This window comes from Schistocerca serialis, chromosome 2, assembly GCF_023864345.2.
Source record: "Schistocerca serialis cubense isolate TAMUIC-IGC-003099 chromosome 2, iqSchSeri2.2, whole genome shotgun sequence".
NCBI classification, from domain to species: Eukaryota; Metazoa; Arthropoda; class Insecta; order Orthoptera; family Acrididae; genus Schistocerca; species Schistocerca serialis.
In genome coordinates, this window is record NC_064639.1 from 292,466,808 (window position 1) to 292,485,263 (window position 18,456).

The window sequence follows — 18,456 nt, forward strand, 5'->3', positions numbered from 1 at the left end:
GCCTTCAGTCTAATTAAGGAACTGTTTTAAGATAAGGCTTTGTCTTTTAAATTTCTGATTTTGGTTCAGCTTTAAGTTGTTCGCTTTCCGCCGTTTCTAAATTGAAGTGGTCTTGCCCTTAAGGCATGAGATTGTACGGCGCATTCAGCCGCTACTTACGTTTTTTCTTGGCTTTTGTAATAAAAAGTTGAATGTTCGATTGTAACTGATAACCACTTATTTTGGCCTCTTTCCACAATTTAAACTACTTGTCCTGTCCTGCAGGTTTAACAGGGCGTCTCAATACTTCCATAATAAGTCCTATAGATGTACTCTTCAGTGTGTACTACTCTCCTAGGAACCCTGCCTTTGTAACGATTTCCGTTACTGTATCAGCACCGACGCAAATTTCATCTACACCAACAAGACTGAGTAAAAGAAGAGTGGGTACAAATTAAACCTTGTGGATATACACAGCGTTGTATGCCGTAAAGAAAGTTTAGCGCCAAACATCCATGTTAGCGAGAAGCAAATCCCATACCACAGAATAATCGTTGCTGTACAAGGTAGATGGTTTTCGTAGTTGTAGCTCATGTGTTTACTGGACATTATCACTAAAACATTTAATATGGGTGACACAATATGGAACATATAACAAACATTCGTTAAAAGTATCTCTATAAAAATGGGACCATGAGAATGTCCCCTCGACTATTTGATTCATATTGACAGGATGTCTAGGGCACGACTAAAACTTCGGTATATGCGGACAGGAAGACCGTTTTTGCGAAAATAGTGTTTGAAAATTTTTGGCGTGGTTATGTACTTCGATGCTCACTCGTACTGAAACAAGCGGCAGCCAAACGATTAAGCGCTTTGTTTCATAGTACCGCGATCTGTGGATCGTATCTCGCAGACGGAACATTTTTTTACTCTATCAATAGATTTCTTATGACCATACAAATTATTGTATAATTATTTATGTATCCGTTTCGTAGTCTTTATCCTGAATGAATAAAAAAGACTTTCGTAAGAAGATAAGAAATAAGAATGTGTACATGAGAACTTTCAATCCAACCAGCATGGTCATTTTATTTATGTTATTGTACCAAGAATTGTGACAAGTGCTGCACGAATCAGGATGTTCCTAATTGCAGAAACAAGGACAAATAACATTTATTGAGACACAGAGCACGTGTAATGAACACCGAATCTTTGCATGTGCATGGTTTGTTCTGTGTGTCTCTTGTAAAACAAATTCGGTTTACTTTCGAAAACGGTTCTCGATCGTCACATAATTACACGGCGTACCAAACATACCGAGGCATATCACCAAATATTTGTGCAGACAATTGATGATGCACGACTGATTGAATGCTTATGCAGTCTTATCTAGAACTTATGTCTCTACTCTATTTGATGATACACGAGCAGGTTTTAAGTCGTGTTTTAAGGGTATTCGCCTCCGTGTAAAATAAACGTTGGAAGGCTGCACCAGTGGAGTACATTTTGGAGAAATTACTTTAATACTGCACGTTGGTAGACCATTTCGATTGCGAAAAGTTTCGTCGTACAAAGCCGGATTCGTCTGCACTTCCCCATGAACAGAGAAGCCAAAGAAATTGTTCTTCTCTCACGAATGGCTTCAAGATGTAGGTCAGAGAATTCTTGCATAATGTTGTTCTGAGTTTGCTGGGATTTGAATGTGACTTTATTTTCTCACTCTTGGTCCAAATGAGCCAGTGGTCTCTTGCAACTAAACTAAGACCATTGGCAGAAATTTCGCGGAGAAGGTGACGGCATGTTTCACCTCGATACGTGTATGTGGGAATGAAAAAACAAAAAGAAAGGTACCGGCAGGGAGATTCGACTTAGAGACATCGCGCTTATCGGACTAAAGGCTAAGACGGTCGGTCGGCTACGAACGCTCTGATTACCAGCGACCATATGATGTGCAACAGCAAGCCTAAAATTTCCAAAGTCGATTTTGTAGACAAAGGGTGGGGCGTCTACATATGCTGAAATCTTAGTCGTGTCCAGTACGCCCTTTCAGCACGAATTGTATCAGCCTGAGGAAGTTCTTAGGGCCCCTTTGTAAGCGACTATTCTAGAGCCCGGAACTTGGTACCAGTTGCAAGTTGTCTCCAGGATTAGGTTTTCACTCTCCAGCGGAGTGTGCGCTGATGTGAAACTTCCAAGGCAGATTAAAACTGTGTGCCGGACCGAGACTCGAACTCGGGTTTACATGCTGTCTATCTAACGCTTTCAGGCACAACAAATATTTGCTTTTCAATGTGTCATGTAATTTTTGACGAATTTAAAAACTTAAAATGCTGCCATAACCTATTGCTTAAGAGGTATAGTCTCATGTTCAGGTTAAACGCAAGAAGGCAAGTATTGCAGTTAGCAGCTTTGTGTCTGTCTTGAGGCAGTGTAAATGACGGTGCGCAAAAAGACGGACTCTATCCATCCATTATTTGAAAAAGATCGTTTAGCGATTTCCAACACTCAGTAAGAATAATTTCAAACTTTTGGAAACTTCGCTATTTCCAACACTCTTTAGGCATAATTCCAAACTTATCGAATCTTTGTCTCTCTTAGGTACTTAACGTCAAATAGATTTAACACAACGGCCATCACTTATGGAGAAGCTCCAGGGCTAGAGGAACTGCACTACATTGTGATATGCCAGCAGCCGAATTCATACGCCATCATTGGGGTCACGCCCCCGACCCCAAATCTTGAAAAGTAAACAAAATGTTTGCTGTTTACTGCTAAATGGTGCTCTGTAAATAAATTAACGTTAAAATGGAACATATGCAGTTCTGTATTACGAACAGCGTGACTATACCACTAAAAATACTGCACAAGGGAAACTCTGACTGAGACAAGATATTGAGGTTTTCGGGTGTTTGTATAGGTGAAAGAGAAATCCGGTTGTCACATGTTTTAAATATTCTAAAATGTCAAAGATCTGATATTTATGCTTCCCAGTAATAGTAGACTTTGGTCAGGAAAACACTAAACATACGCACCACGAATGAATTACGCAGATTGCTCACAAAATGATATTCACACATGTATCTGTAGAATATGTCAATTTGTTAACAATGACGGCTAATGGATAAATGTGTCACGCTGCATTGCGATTTCACGGTGCAGCTACCAAGAATAGGAGACGTGTCGACACCAGGTCATAAAGTCTTGTACTCAGTTGGACAGTAACTATGCCTTGCAGACAGGCGTGTGAACATTACATGCAGATGTCAGCGTTCGGGATAGGACGTGTAACTGGGCTCAAAGACGCTGGGTAGAATAATCGGCGCACCGATCGACGTTTGATTGGGCGAACAGAGCATCAAGAAGGCAGGACGTCGGTCTTGAGAGACGACAGAGCGTGAAGCCCGAGCAATCGTCAGAGAGGCACTCAGAAGCCCAGAGTCATCATTATCATTGATCCGACGTGCCAATGATGCTTCCGTGAGCACACGGCCCATTAACAGGGGTCTCACCCGAAAGGGGGTTGAGCTCAAGGAGCCCTTGCGCCGACTAGCATTGACCTCTACACACAAGAAAGCTCGTCTATGGTGGTGTCGGGCACATTCGGCCGGAAATACCTCTGGGTGGAGCAGAATTGTCCTCAGTGATGAGTCCCGCTCCGAACGGAGCCCAATGGCCAGCGGAAACGTGGCTGGAGACGCCCCGGACAGTGGTGGGATACCAACCTGAGTGTCGCTCGTCATACAGCCCTACACTTAGGAGTGATGGTCTGGGGTGTCATTTCATTTCGTAAAAGCATCCCTTTGCTCGTCATCCGCAGCACCCTTATAGCACAGCGGTACTTCCACTATGTTCTACGTCCTTGTAGCTGTCCCGCATGCCAAGCTATTCTGAGCTTACATTTCAGCAAGGTAATGCACGGCTACACACTGCGAGCGCTTCTGCTACTTGTCTTCGTGCTTGCCAAACCCTGCCTTTGCCAACAAGATGTCCGGATGTCTCTCCAATTGAAAACGTTAGGAGCATTACAGGCAGGGCCTTCCAAGCAGCTCGGGTTTTTGACAATCTAACGCACCAGTTGGACAGAATTTGGCACGAAATCCCCCAGGGGGACACGAAACAACTCTGTCAAGTCGAATAACTGTTTGCTTAAGGGTCAGATGTGGACCAACACGATACTGACTCGCTCAGTTTGTGAATCTTTTTCTTTCGAAAAAACCATCCAATTTTTCTGAAATTAAAACCATTCGTTTGTTTGCACATGTACATCACATCTATCGATTTTCGTCTCATTCAGGTACTTTCCTTCGTGCTACGTCTCCTTTCTCTTTTTTTAGTGTTTATGACGTCAACTGTCTTCCTTCTTGCAGTGGTTCTTTAAACTTTTGTAGGTAGTGACAGCATGTCGCACTATATATAGCTCGAGACTCAAATCAAGAAAAATTTAAACTGTTGTAGGTAGTGACAGCATGTCGGACTATATATACTTTCGTATCACTGTCATGTTCTCGAGAATCAATCAGGAAACAACAGCAACACTAAATTCAGAAGTAGAAACGAGTGACTTGGAAGAACAACTTGGCCTATGTGGTTTTTTTTTTAAGGACTTGTAGTCCGGGGTGATACGTTACAATACAGCATCACCGGTCTATTGCGGTCTAACTGTGTTCGTGAGGCAGTAAATTTCCACATGGCAGTGACTCCGTCACTGCAATTCACTTTGGAGGTGTGGCGGTGGGACTTGCAGTCCCGTACCACCGTCTGACGGTGATAGTACTGGGCGGGTGAAGAGTGTATGTCCCTACGTAATGTAATATTATTGTAATATTCCGTCTGCGAGTGTCAGCGATGATGCTCTAACGTTATTGAGACGACGACGCTCTTTGCTATAACGACAACGCCTTTTGCTGTGAAGAAAAAGGTATCTAGTGGATCTTTGTAATTGTTGCAGATCAGGAATGCCGACCGGACATTTTTTTGACGTCAGATGTAATTTGAAGTGCAGAGCTCAACTTGTAATCGGAATCACCAAGAACAAAAAAAAAATTCTTTATGAAAAAGGAGATAAATAACGTATACGAATTTTTATTCGATGTTGGATCCCCGGACCTTCATAAAAACTATTAGTGCGTTTAGCAATACAGTGCATAGTGATTTCTTCGCGAATTAACAATACTGGGTGAATCTGCTACTATCACGATCCGAACGACGCACAATATTTCGCCGTCAGCTTGTGTGTTCAAGACGTTCACTAAGCGACCAGTTTGTTGGTCAGAAGATATCATACTGTCACTGTTTTCCTACCTTCTCATTTTGAAAGTGTTTTCCAGAAGATCTTACTGCGGCTGTGAATATTTTTTCTGCCCAGAGAGACGGAGTCTTCATTGCGAATTGTAGAAGTTTTCCCCGACTTTGCAAGACGTTCTCTGAGAATCGGAGAAGCGGAAACCCCCGACCGCCAACTCGTCCTTTACCTAGCCCGTTCTCTCCTTGCAGCAGCCACGAAGAAATCTTAATCATATATAGTCAAAAAAAATTTTTACTGGTTTTTATCTTAGGTAAAGTTTTTTAGAATGTATGCATCTAGAAAAGAACTCAAAGGAGAGTTTAAATCCAGTACCTGTCTTATCTGAGTCCAAGTCAAAGGTCAAGCAAGTTAATTAATTAATTTTTTCTTTACGACGTAGCAGATCATTTCAGTATATATCTCCATATAAAAGATGTTAATGGTAGATATAGATTAATGCTACACTGAGTCATGCAAATGTGTAGCCCTTTACCATATTTTTCATTGAGAAAGTATATTAGTTTTGCAAAATAAGACACGTTTCACACCCTACTGAGGGACTGTAATGATGGTCCATGGAAGATGGAAATAACTAATTGCTCTCTCTCTCTGACTGTTATAGTAGCAACAACATAACGTTAAGATACTCTCCATACTTTTAATCAGTATGTTACTATACACTGTTGTGCAGAACTATAGTATACAAGTAATTTCCGTCCTAAATGCAAAACAAACCCCTATGGGTGCAGTGGAATAAACCGTCGCAACAATCGTGCCTCGCGTTCGTGTAGAAGCACTGCAGTAGACAAACCACCAACGCAGGCATCGGAAGTGACGTTTGCTTTACGTCCAGAACAATTTGAATTATCCAGGTTCTGAGCGTCCAACTCCCAACTTTGTGGACGGCAAACTTTTATTTTTCAGTTGACGCTTTGACGGGCGAGCGGACATGAAAAGGAAACTCGGTGCTTTCACAGTTGCGAAGGCACAGAGGATGAAAAGCCCAATTTCGGAATTCCACCGGACGTACCACTTAAAGCAAAGCCAACTTACAGCAGACTAGGAAGGTAATGTCAACGTCGTCGCGAAATTTTGCAGCGGAAGAGGATCTGCAGACCAAAAGAAGAACGTTCTGCACCTGGAAAACTTCAGCGAGCAATTTAAAATGGAGTTAAAGGGATCTAGTGTAAATGAAAAGTAGTCCGTTGCCCGTAGAACCCCTTCTATAGAAATGAAAGGAATAACATTGAAGCGTAACTGCTGTTTCGCCCCATTTGTTATTTTTATTAAATAATACGTGGTATCGTTAATTTGGACATCAATAACTTCTCTCTCCTTTTACTTACGTGCTACGTCTGGTGACTGAAAATGTTTGCTCTTTTGTGTTATATTTATGGGGTATACTCCTTTTCCGTCGCACCATTTCCATCACGGTTTGTTTCAGTCTATGGAAGTGTGTATGGAGTAAATACAGCGAGATCAAGGCTAACCAGGGATAGTTGTAATAGAGTAGGTTTGTACCAAGCGAAGTTTGCACTAAGGACAAAGCAAGTTAGCAGAGTAGAGATTGTTAGCTTGATCACTGCTGAGGAGGGCCTACCGCCACCACTAGGTTCGAATCGTAGGCCGTTGTCCCTGTAGTTGGACCATGTTAGGCGAACTGGGGCTGGTTGGCGGACAATACGGACGTAACGTTCTGGAGACCTTCATGTCAGGGTAAAAAAGAAGATATTAGAATGCATCATTCTGACGTGCAGAACGCTAACAGTGCTTCTTTCAGGATCAGTTTAGGCAGAGTAGCCTTTAATGCTGTTTTTATTATTATTATTATTTTTCGGAATTAGGTGGTAAAAGTAGTGGACTTAATCGTAAGGTCATTTGTACTATTGATCATTAGTTCGCGCTCTTATTTCTATTTCAGGACAGTTTCTCCATGTTTTAGTCAGTTTGAAATCTCATTCTGTTGCCGGAACGGTATAATTTTTATTTACTACGTTAAAAAATTCAGACATTTCTTTGTATTAAGTACTTAACCACACGCTGACTGTTGTATTCTGCGCACTCGTCTAATATAGGGTGCCTAGGAAACTTGCTTTCTCGGATCAGTAGACATAATTCAAGCAAATATTATTAATGAAGTTTATTACAGCAAGATAAATGACAATACTTTGGGTATTCACAGATGTGTGTCACAAGCAAATGGCGACATGCAAATAATCAATTTCCTTCAGTATATACAATTCAAAATGCTAGCAAAGCAAAAGAGTTAATAATTCACTGCTGTAGCATTCGGAGGACGCCTCATCTTCAACTGGGGCCGCGCCAAGCAGAGCGGCTCTTATATACTCTTTGTGTGGATGCCGCTCCTATCTCGGTGTCGTCCTGGAGAGGAGTCCATCAACGTACTATCGGCTGACGTCGTCTCACAGCCTTCTCTGCTGTAACATTCCTGGCCGACGGGCCTGCGCTTGACGTTACCCCAGAACACAGACGTTATTTATCGCGAACCTCCTCGCGAATTGTGCTGTGCGTCCGCGTTTAACTTCGTGTAATTTTCGCGGATTTGGAATCCCTCAGGCCACAAGAGCGCTTGGAGCGTTACTGTCGCCGGTAGAGGGCAGGTCAGAGGAGAAGGTAGTTAAGGGTTGCGGCGTCCTGGAGAAGAAAAGGAGGGTGTGACACTGGTGGCGAAGAGTGCAAGTGAGGTGGCGTGTTGTTGTGGCCAAGTGCTTGCCATGGCCCGTTGGCAGGAGTGGTGCCTTTGCTCACAGCGGGTTTGGCGGGGCCGAGTGTTGGTCACTGCCGTGAACATTGCTCGTTTAAAAGCTACTTCTGCACAACGCCCAGTATTTGGCGTGTCCTCCGCTATTGAAGGTGCAAGCAGTTTGTGTCCACTGTGGTGCCGGGTTGGAGTCTGGTGGATGATACCTATGGGCTTCAGACGACGAGTAATCATCATTACACACTTCTCTCGGCACTCTCTAAGCAAGTGTTCGTCAATCGGCGCAGGATTTTACGAGAAATCACGGCGAACATTCGATTAGTGTGCCCATCACTTGGTGTCGTGTGGTGGCTGTTTTGACTTTGTACCTTGGTTCGTGCCTGGTACTACTTGAGTTCAGATCTGTCAATTTATGTGGGGTTGTGGCTGTCACTATTCGAAACAGATTTTAGAATTTAAGGGTATAGTATGCAGAAGTAATTCTTCTGGTTGGTTGGTTGTTTCGGGGAAGGAGACCAGACAGCGAGGTCATCGGTCTCATCGGATTAGGGAAGGACGGGGAAGGAAGTCGGCCGTGCCCTTTGAAAGGAACCATCCCGACATTTGCCTGGAGCGATTTAGGAAAATCATGGAAAACCTAAATCAGAATGACCGGACGCAGGATTGAACCGTCGTCCTCCCGAATGCGAGTCCAGTGTCTAACCACCGCGCCACCTCGCTCGGTGTAGTAATTCTTCTGATTTACTAATTGTACCTTACAGTCAGTGAAAATTGTTCAATCTATCTTATTTCTGAGGCATGTCTATAGTTACCTGATGGCAAGTATCGCGAGCTCGAGCTGTTTAATAAATTGTTTGCCATCTACATAAAAAAACTATACAAAAATTTTATGCCTCAGTAGTCAAATCAAAGTTTCCTGCATAACGTTAGTACTTCTCTGCATTTTTAGTATGTTTAACTTTTACTAAATAATTAACGAGTTGCTTCTGTGTTATAGGATAGATGATTGTACCTCTTTTTAACTGTGATCTAGTTAAAGATGCCCGTGTACCATGCCTGAAATTGGTGATGAAGGTTTCTAGTGCTATGGTAGCAGCAACAGCCGTCCTATGTTAGCAGAGAGGGAGGAATTATTTCTACCGGGGTTGTCTCTGCCACCGCCTCTATCAGCATAAATTTTAACCACATTTGTCAGTCATTTTGGTTACTTCGAAGGCAATGGCGTTTCGATAATTACTGTCATTAGCTAATGGATGATATTTGACATATTCATTTGATCGTATGTTTTGCTGTTTGTAATGTAAATGTATTTTTACTTAATTTGGTTCAAATGGCTCTGAGCACTGTGGGACTTAACAGCTGAGGTCATCAGTCCCCTAGAACTTAGAACTGCTTAAACCTAACTAACCCAAGGACATCACACACATCCATGCCCGAGGCAGGATTCGAACCTGCGACCGTAGCGGTCGCGCGGTTCCAGACTGAAGTGCCTAGAACCACTTGGCCACAATCGCCGGCTTACTTAATTTAATATCCTTTACTGAAAGGAAGTGATTTTATACCGTTGCCATTTTGAGGTGTTATTGAAATTTAGTCTTTTCAGTTCTGGAGGCAATTTGTTAATGATATTCTTGGATCTTTATTTTTTAAAAATAAATTCATTCGTGATTTTAGAAATGTTAATAAATTCATTATGGGTCAGTACCTTTCCACTCAACACCAGCTACCTACTGCACTTCATGAACCTACTTATCAGTGCTGAAATCTGAATATATTGTGCTTCTGACTGTGTTCAATAGTCATTTGAGTGAATACCATTCCAATCGTAATAATTGTGTAAGATAATATTATCGAATATTTTGCTTTTCCTCATGACTTGCGTGTGACATGTTCGCACCATGTAGCTTGTGCCATCCCAGTTCAATTCAGCATGTGTTTGCTGATCATCTCATTATGATAGAAGCTAATTCTGTTCAGTACCTTTCAATAACACCATAACTGATTTGTGCTGAAATTTTACTTAATTTGTGCCATTTCCTTAGCGAATGGTACTCAGGCATGTGGTCACTCCAGTGGCTATTTGATAAGTTAAACATGTTTAATTCCTGTCCCCCTTGTGATTCATCACACACTGAAAACTTAAGTAAAAGAGTATTCGTAAATTCAGTGATCTTTCTGTGAGAATGTTATTCAATATTATTCTGTTTCTTTGTGGATAGCATCCAACCACATGGTACTTTAGATATCCCCCCCCCCCGCTCATGGTACCATGGTATTTTGTTATGATCAACTTTTTTAACTGAGACAGTGCACTCATAAATTTTGTTTCTTTTAGCAGTTTTTCTTTGAGTGTAGTGTGTAGCCACACGTGTATGTTGCTTACAATATGCAAGATTAAGAAACACCCTAGCAATCCAATCTAATGATGTTGTTCAGGTCACGAGATTAATTCGTTGTTAGCCATTCTCACTGCCTCATTTCATGTAGGAACGTTGACAATTTTGGTATGATTTCATTGTGAGTTCAGTTGACTAAGCATTCACCTAATAAGCATTCACCCTGTATTGGACCTACTGTTGTATTCAGAATAAATTGAAGATAACTCAAAGGTTATGTTAATTGCAACCATGTGATTAATTTCCTTTCTTGTTGCGATTATGCTCCCCCCTTCCCTCTCCTCTGTCTACCAGCATCAGACATGCGTCCATGTGAACAGGTTTCACCATGTCTCTTCGTGCTGCAATCGAACTTACTGAGAGAAGGTCAGGTGGTTTCACGTAAATTGACGAACAAAGTGTAACCTGTTACGAACTATCCCATTGGGTACTTTCATATAAGGTTGAGACCAGCTAAAAATTAAATAATACCTGCTTATCGGCCGTATCTAGCCGAGCTGACATTGAAACTTTGCTTGAATTTCTCACTGCCTTGTGTCCTTTGTGGTAAACGCCCTATACTGCCTTAATCACATGTGTGTGAATGTGAAGTGACACGTTAGTTGTATACACGAGTGTAATTTTCATATTCCAAATCCTCCCCCATCAATAATCATGTCTTACGATAGCTGAGTTCATAAAGAGGCCAAATTTACAGTTTTTTTTGCGTTGCGACCCTCTGTGGAGCAAAATATTGAGACACATTGTCGATTTAGTGTTTTCTTGCTACAGTTAAAGTAAACCTGAATCTCAGTTACAGTAAAATCTTTTTCATTGCTACTACCCTCAGCCAAATAAAAGAAAATAATTTTATGTGATAGTTACCATTTTTGCAATTATTATTGAAAGCTTTATGCAAGTTAAGTAATCAAAGTTAACAATCGATGAAATGCAATGTATGGTAAGTATTAAAAAAATGTATTAGCAGCTACCACACTGTATGTATTGTTCCATGGTCACTCGCTATTCTAGCGTTATCTATTGCATTCCTGTTGTGCATTTCAACTTCACACAGTATAACGAATAGTCCATTAAATTTCAGGCATGCAGCCACATAAATAAAATTTCCTCCACTGATATTTCAGCTGTGTATCGTCCACTCATCCTCAGAGTGAGAGACTTTTCAGATAAATTAGTTTAGGACATTATATCAACTAAAAAAATTTATCTCCAGTTTTTACGAAATAATGTCAAGACAAAATAAAGTGGGATCTTACATAACATTGAAATTTAATGGGAAATTTCACAAGAGAAATTCATGATAATATTAATTGAGATATAATATATCAATGACACTTCACTAAAATTTCATAAGAGATTTTAAAGATAAATTAGATTGGGAATGTATATCAAAGAAAGAAAATGATTTGAAGATTTAATGACAAAATTTCAGATATGAAATCACAGTTAGTAGTAATTGGTAACTTTTTTACCACAAAATTTACAAATATTAGTTGGAGTATATCAGAGATCAAGTGGTGAAGTTATGTTACTTGCATAACAAAGTGATGCTTATGATACATTTACATTCATTACAATTAGGCTCAGGATACCCAAAAGCACTTTCCAGCACAGGATTATGTCAAGTCTTTAAATAAAATGATGTAGTCAACATGTACACTGGTTAAACAATATGTGTTCCTCAATTACATTTTCTATACAGATTAGGACAAATTGTTTTGAACAACATGCATGGCACTATAAGCAGAGGATCACCTGCAGGAATAAGTTCTGTGTTTAGGAACATTAATGGGATGTATTTTTTCAAAAACTGTACATTCTCTGAACACAGTCAATTCGCAAAAATGCAGTTACAGCTGGTACACGTGATTTACATTGATGTGGTTTGACTGTAGTAAATCATCAACATTAATTCCTGAGGTAATAAATGAATTGGAAGAAATATTATAAAACTTGAGCATAGCATTTTTAAACTTTGCAATTAAATTTTTTCATAGTTAAATGGAAGCATCAAGCTGTATAAAGCAACAGCTAAAGCAGTCTTAGACTGGGTGCAGTCCCAAGACAGTTGTGACTGTTGCCTCATCCAATCCAAAATGTGCAAATAATGTAAAACTGAGAATTCAATTGATAATTTTGCTTCACAGAAATACACAAAACATGATTATAGCGCAATATGTAGACAATGAGGAAATGAATACTAATCAAGAGTATACAACAGTAAATTAATTCGTTGTGCACTGGAAAAAAGGTTTCTGTATAGTATTATGTAGTTTTTCAGTGAAATTCTGAGTGAAGAACATTCGAAGACATTGGTGTCAATGAAAAACTATGTATAACAACAAAATGAAGGTGCAAAACAGTGCTAGTTGTCAAGAAATTAATGTCTTAGACAGTTTTCATTAAAACATACCATGTAAGGACAAACATTCAACTACATGTAAGAAATGTGCTCTGGAAAATATGAAAAATAAGAAATTGGAGCACAGCCTACATATGCTAAACTGCTTTTATTTTAGACTATTAAATTAGTCTTTTATTAAATGGATCTGATGACGATTATTCAACTTTGTGATTATTGTGTAAGAAGCAATTTGACTGGATATAGTAACTGAAATAAAGGTGCTCCAATTAAATTTATTAATAGATATTCTAGGAAAACTTATTCTAAAATTAGAAATCATGTTTCCTTTTTCAGTAGTGTATTTGAGAGATCAAGAGGCAGAAGAACTGTCAGATGTTACTTACATGACTACTCAAATGGCTATAAATTACGAAAGTAATATAAGTTTAACTGCACCTAATTTTTTCTTAAATACATTTGAGCTAAAAGTTATGAATGTAGTTAAATATTATCTAAAATTTCATTGTCGACTTAGAGGATATTTTAAATTCTTTGTGAGTGCACAATGCAGACACATGGCAATATTACGGAATTTACATTTCAAATACAAAACTACAGTGTTAATTTAAAAAATTGAAAGAAGGAAACATAATAATTAAAGAATTGAGAGAAATAATCATAATATTTTATCAAAAGCCAAATTTTCATTCTTGTGGGTCTGGTGCGACAGTAAATAAAAATGTTGGGTTGCAGTGAGGAACTAAGAGATATGATCCATTATGTCAAATTTACAGAAAAGTAAGAAATAAGAAAGCAATTATTAATCTAAGAAATAATGATCGAAAATGTTTTCCATGGGCTATCAAGTCTGCTTTGTTTCTTGTAGATAAAAACACAAATAGTCACAAAATATAAAAATTTTGGTCTTGAGATTGATCCGAAACTTGAAAAATTTAGAATTTTCTGTAGTGTTTGATAATAGACAAGAAACTAAGTGTAAACTTAATGTATCTATTAGTATCTATTCATTTGAGGAAAAATATCAAATCTGTTTGTTAAACACAATTAAATGTAAGAATGAGAAACATACAAGTCTTCTTCCAAAGAACTAAACTTTATTTGTTGTGTGTGTTTACACCACTTCAACAGTAAAGCAAAATAAAATCTTTAGACAACAAATTGTTTTGTTAATAAACCATTAAAACTTGAGTAACAGGAGATAGGTTCATATATAAGTTATGAGAATAAAGAACGTCCCCAGAAAGTTCTATTCACTCTTTATGCAGACTTTGAGAGTTTGTAATTAAAGATGGATATTTCTCAACCAAGCCCAGAAATCTTGTATATAATGAAATTTCAGAAACATGAACCTCATGGTTTCTGATATTGTATTAAATACATCAATGGACAATGCGTGGATCAATGACCAAATTGTCATAAAATTAATTGAATAGATGAAAAAGAGATGAAAGAAACGGGAAAAATTTGAGGACGAATCAGATGAGAAACATTAGGAAATTTTTCCCAGATTTATTCAATCAAGTGGCCAGAAAAGTTGGTTATCCATGTGATTACATGGCTTCTTGGAAGACATTTGAAGAGACACAGCTTCCAGAAAAAGAAGTTTGTGACAAACTGAATAAATGTGAAATAAGTGGTGAATGTTAATATCATGTAAAATTAGTTTGGGAATAATGTAATATAAAAAAATTTTGTTGAGTGTCATGATCTGGAAATTAACACTGATGGTTTGTTATTTGTTGGTGAGTATGAAAATTTTTGAAAAATCTTTATAAAAATCATACTATTCAAGTCCATTTTGGTGTTTTACAGGACCTGGTTTATCTGGGGTATTATGCTAAAAGTTATTAGGGAAGAACTAGAATTACTATGTGATTGCATTATGATTCTAATGGTAGAAGAAGGAGTAAGAGGTGCCATATCCCAGTTTTGTGAAATCTATGCCAATTGACAAATTTTCATAAGATTATGATGTGAAAGAGATAACAAATTATTTCACATTTTTTTAGATGTAAACAATCTGTATGGTTGTGCTATGAGTTAGCATTTACCATAAGGGAGACTTGAATGGGGTGATCTAAATAATTTTGATGCTAAAAAAAGTAAGAGGTCACACACTTCAGAAGTTGGATACATATTTGGAGTTGATGTAGAATATCCTAGAGAACTGCATGAGCTACACAAAGATTTGCCATAAGCTTCTGAAAATAAAATTTGGTCTATAACTAAAGAAAGTAAATTGTTGACAATTATGGATAACAAGTGTAACTACTTAGTTCACTACAGAAATCTTATACAGCATCTCTCTCTATAAATGAAGACAACTAAAACACAGAATGTTAAAATTTAAACAACTTAAATACAGAAATGGAGATAAAGCATAAACGATTTTGAGAAAGATTTCTACAAACTCATGAACAATTCAGTGCTCAGGAAGACAATGGGGAATATAAGAAATAGTGTGGATATGAAATTGGTTTCAGATGGAGTTAAATACGATACACTTGTGATGAAGCCAAGGAAGAGCAATATTAATGAAAATCCTTTTGATATGCATATGAATAACATAAAAATCACTTTCAGTAAACCTAGCTGTATTGTCATGAGTATACTTGACTTATCCAAGGAACTTATGATTGATTCTCACTTTATAGATGTGAAAGCAAAATATGACGAAAATATTGATTTGTTTTATCAAGATACAGAGAGCTATGTACATATAACATACATACTGAAGAATTAATGAAGACATGAATTCAGTGACTGATAAATTTGATACTAGTGACTACCAAACAGATAATATGTACAATATTCCACAAGTTAACAAGAAAGATTTAAGAAAAATGGAGGATGAATGTAGTGGAAAAATAATGGAGGAACTTCCATGTTTGAGAGCAAAAATGTGTGCTTATAAAGTTGACAAAGTATACAAAAAGAAAAACTGATGGAGTCAAGAAATGTTTTGTTAAAAATAAAGTAGCCTTAGAAAATTATAAGGATTGTTTGTTTAATAATACCGAGCAGTGCATAACATCGAATTACATATGAGGTATTAAACACGAAATTTATTCAGTTGAGGTAAATAAAAAAGCACTTAGTCCATAGGATGATAAAAAAATAAAATAAAATAGATACATTGGACTTATTCATTATACATTGGTAATTATTCATTATTGTCATCAACACTATAGTGTTCATCTTCTTTAAAAAATTGAAATATTAATAAAAAAATATTTCTGTATGAATGGAGGCTCTACTCAAGATGCTCAAAAACTTTATCAATTCTAATTTCTGTATAAATGTTGTTGTTGTTGTGGTCTTCAGTCCTGAGACTGGTTTGATACAGCTTTCCATGCTACTCTATCATGTGCAAGCTTCTTCATCTCCCAGTACATGCTGCAACCTACATCCTTCTGAATCTGCTTAGTGTATTCATCTCTTGATCTCCCTCTACAATTTTTACTCTCCACACTGCCCTCCAATACAAAATTGGTGATCCCTCGATGTCTCAGAACATGTCCTACCAACCGATCCCTTCTTCTAATCAATTTGTGCCACAAGCTCCTCTTCTCCCCAATTCTATTCAATACCTCCTCAGTAGTTATGTGATCTACCCATCTAATCTTCAGCATTCTTCTGTAGCACCACATTTCGAAAGTATCTATTCTCTTCTTGTGTAAAAACTGTTTATTGTCCATGTTTCACATCCATACATGGCTACACTCCATACCAATACTTCAACGACTTCCTGATGCTTAAATCAATACTTGATGTTAACAAATTTTTCTTCTTCAGAAACGCTTTCCTTGCCATTGCCAGTCTACATTTTATATCCTCTCTACTTCGACCGTCATCAGTTATTTTGCTCCCCAAATAGCAAAACTCCGTTACTACTTTAAGTGTCTCATTTCCTAATCTAAATCCCTCAGCATCACCAGCATTAACTTGACTACATTCCATGATTCTCGTTTTGCTTTTGTTGATGTTCATCTTATATCCTCCTTTCAAGACACTGTCCATTCCGTTCAACTGCTCTTCCAAGTCCTTTGCTGTCTCTGACAGAATTACGATGTCATCGGTGAACCTCAAAGTTTTTATTTCTTCTCCATGGATTTTAATACCTACACCACATTTTTCTTTTGTTTCCTTTACTGCTTGCTCAATAGACAGATTGAATTACATCGGGGAGAGGCTACAACCCTGTCTCACTCCCTTCCCAACCACTGCTTCCCTTTCGTGCCCCTCGACTCTTATAACTGCCATACGGTTTCTGTACAAATTGTAAATAGCCTTTCACTCCCTGTATTTCACCCCTGCCACCTTCAGAATTTGAAAGTAGATATTTTAACTTAATAAGTGAAACAGTTTTCAGTTTTTTTGGCGAAGGACAGACTAAACTGAGATATAAAAGAATGAAGAAACTTGAAAATTATAATGAATTTCACTATCGAGAACTATAATCATTTAATGACCAATACCAGACTGTAGTAAACGTATAGAAACAAAATGTGTTGAAGAATTCTATAATTATAAATGATAAAAAGGTGATTGTAGTAATATATGTAAAGAATGTGATGAGAGATACCAGAAATTAAAATTACATGTGGATGTGGTAGACCTGTGGTCAAGGGGGGCACTCAAACATCATGAAAAATCAACATTTCATAACAATCTCATGTCCCTTCATAAAAACTCATATCTGTGAAAGAAGAGAATATCAGGTAAACTTTTAGGGAATATTAAATATAAAAGGACTCATTCTTCTTATTTTCTCAAACCTGATTTTTGTTCCACAAAGGGGAACATAAAAAAATTAAAATTGGTAAGAAATAGAAAAATTTCTTAAAAATTGAAAAAATTTAAACATCATAAGAAACAGCATATAGTACATTTGTCTGATCAATGGGGATGGAGGTGAGGGGGTGGGAGGAGAGAGTGTCAAAAATCTTAAACATCATAAGAAATAGTATATACTATTAAAAATCAGTAGATTTTGTGTCGTTTATTCTTAAAAGATAGCAAAACATCTCTATTTCGAAGAAGTATTACGATTCTTTATGTACTTGGGGGAAAAGTGCCAAAACTATTTGTTTTTAGTACTAAACATCTTTCAGCAACTGCACAAACAACATTCTCCATTTAATGTTGGCATGTTTCATGTTTCAGATTTATTCCATAATATGTATCTACAGTCTTCCTGTACTTTGCCTCCTTTAAAATACTTACCATGTCTTCCATTTTCCATCATTCAAGCTATTGGTATGATAGGGTTTGTCTTCCTTGACTAACAGCTGATTGTAATACTGTGACGATTCCTTTCCTGATAATACATCTATTTTTGCAATGTCAATGATTTGACATTATAAATTTCTGAATAATATGAAATGCAACCTTTTCAGCTACCAGTTGAATCACATTCTCCTCTTTCAACAGACTTGCCCTCATGCACTAATGCCATTTCTGAGCATGGCTTGGTATGATGGCTGAAGCAGGGAACTTAATCTAAAAAAACTGTAAACATAAGTTCAACTTGTGTCAAGTGTTACCTTTGAACAGTGGAGCTTTTTGAAGCTTTAAAATAATACGAAATTCAAATGTTATAGCACAAGACGATCACAAAATGAAGCACAACAACCATCTGGTAGGTAAATATTGCTACTTAAAGAAACAAAAACTGAAATCGGCCACAAGACTTCTTAATGGTGTA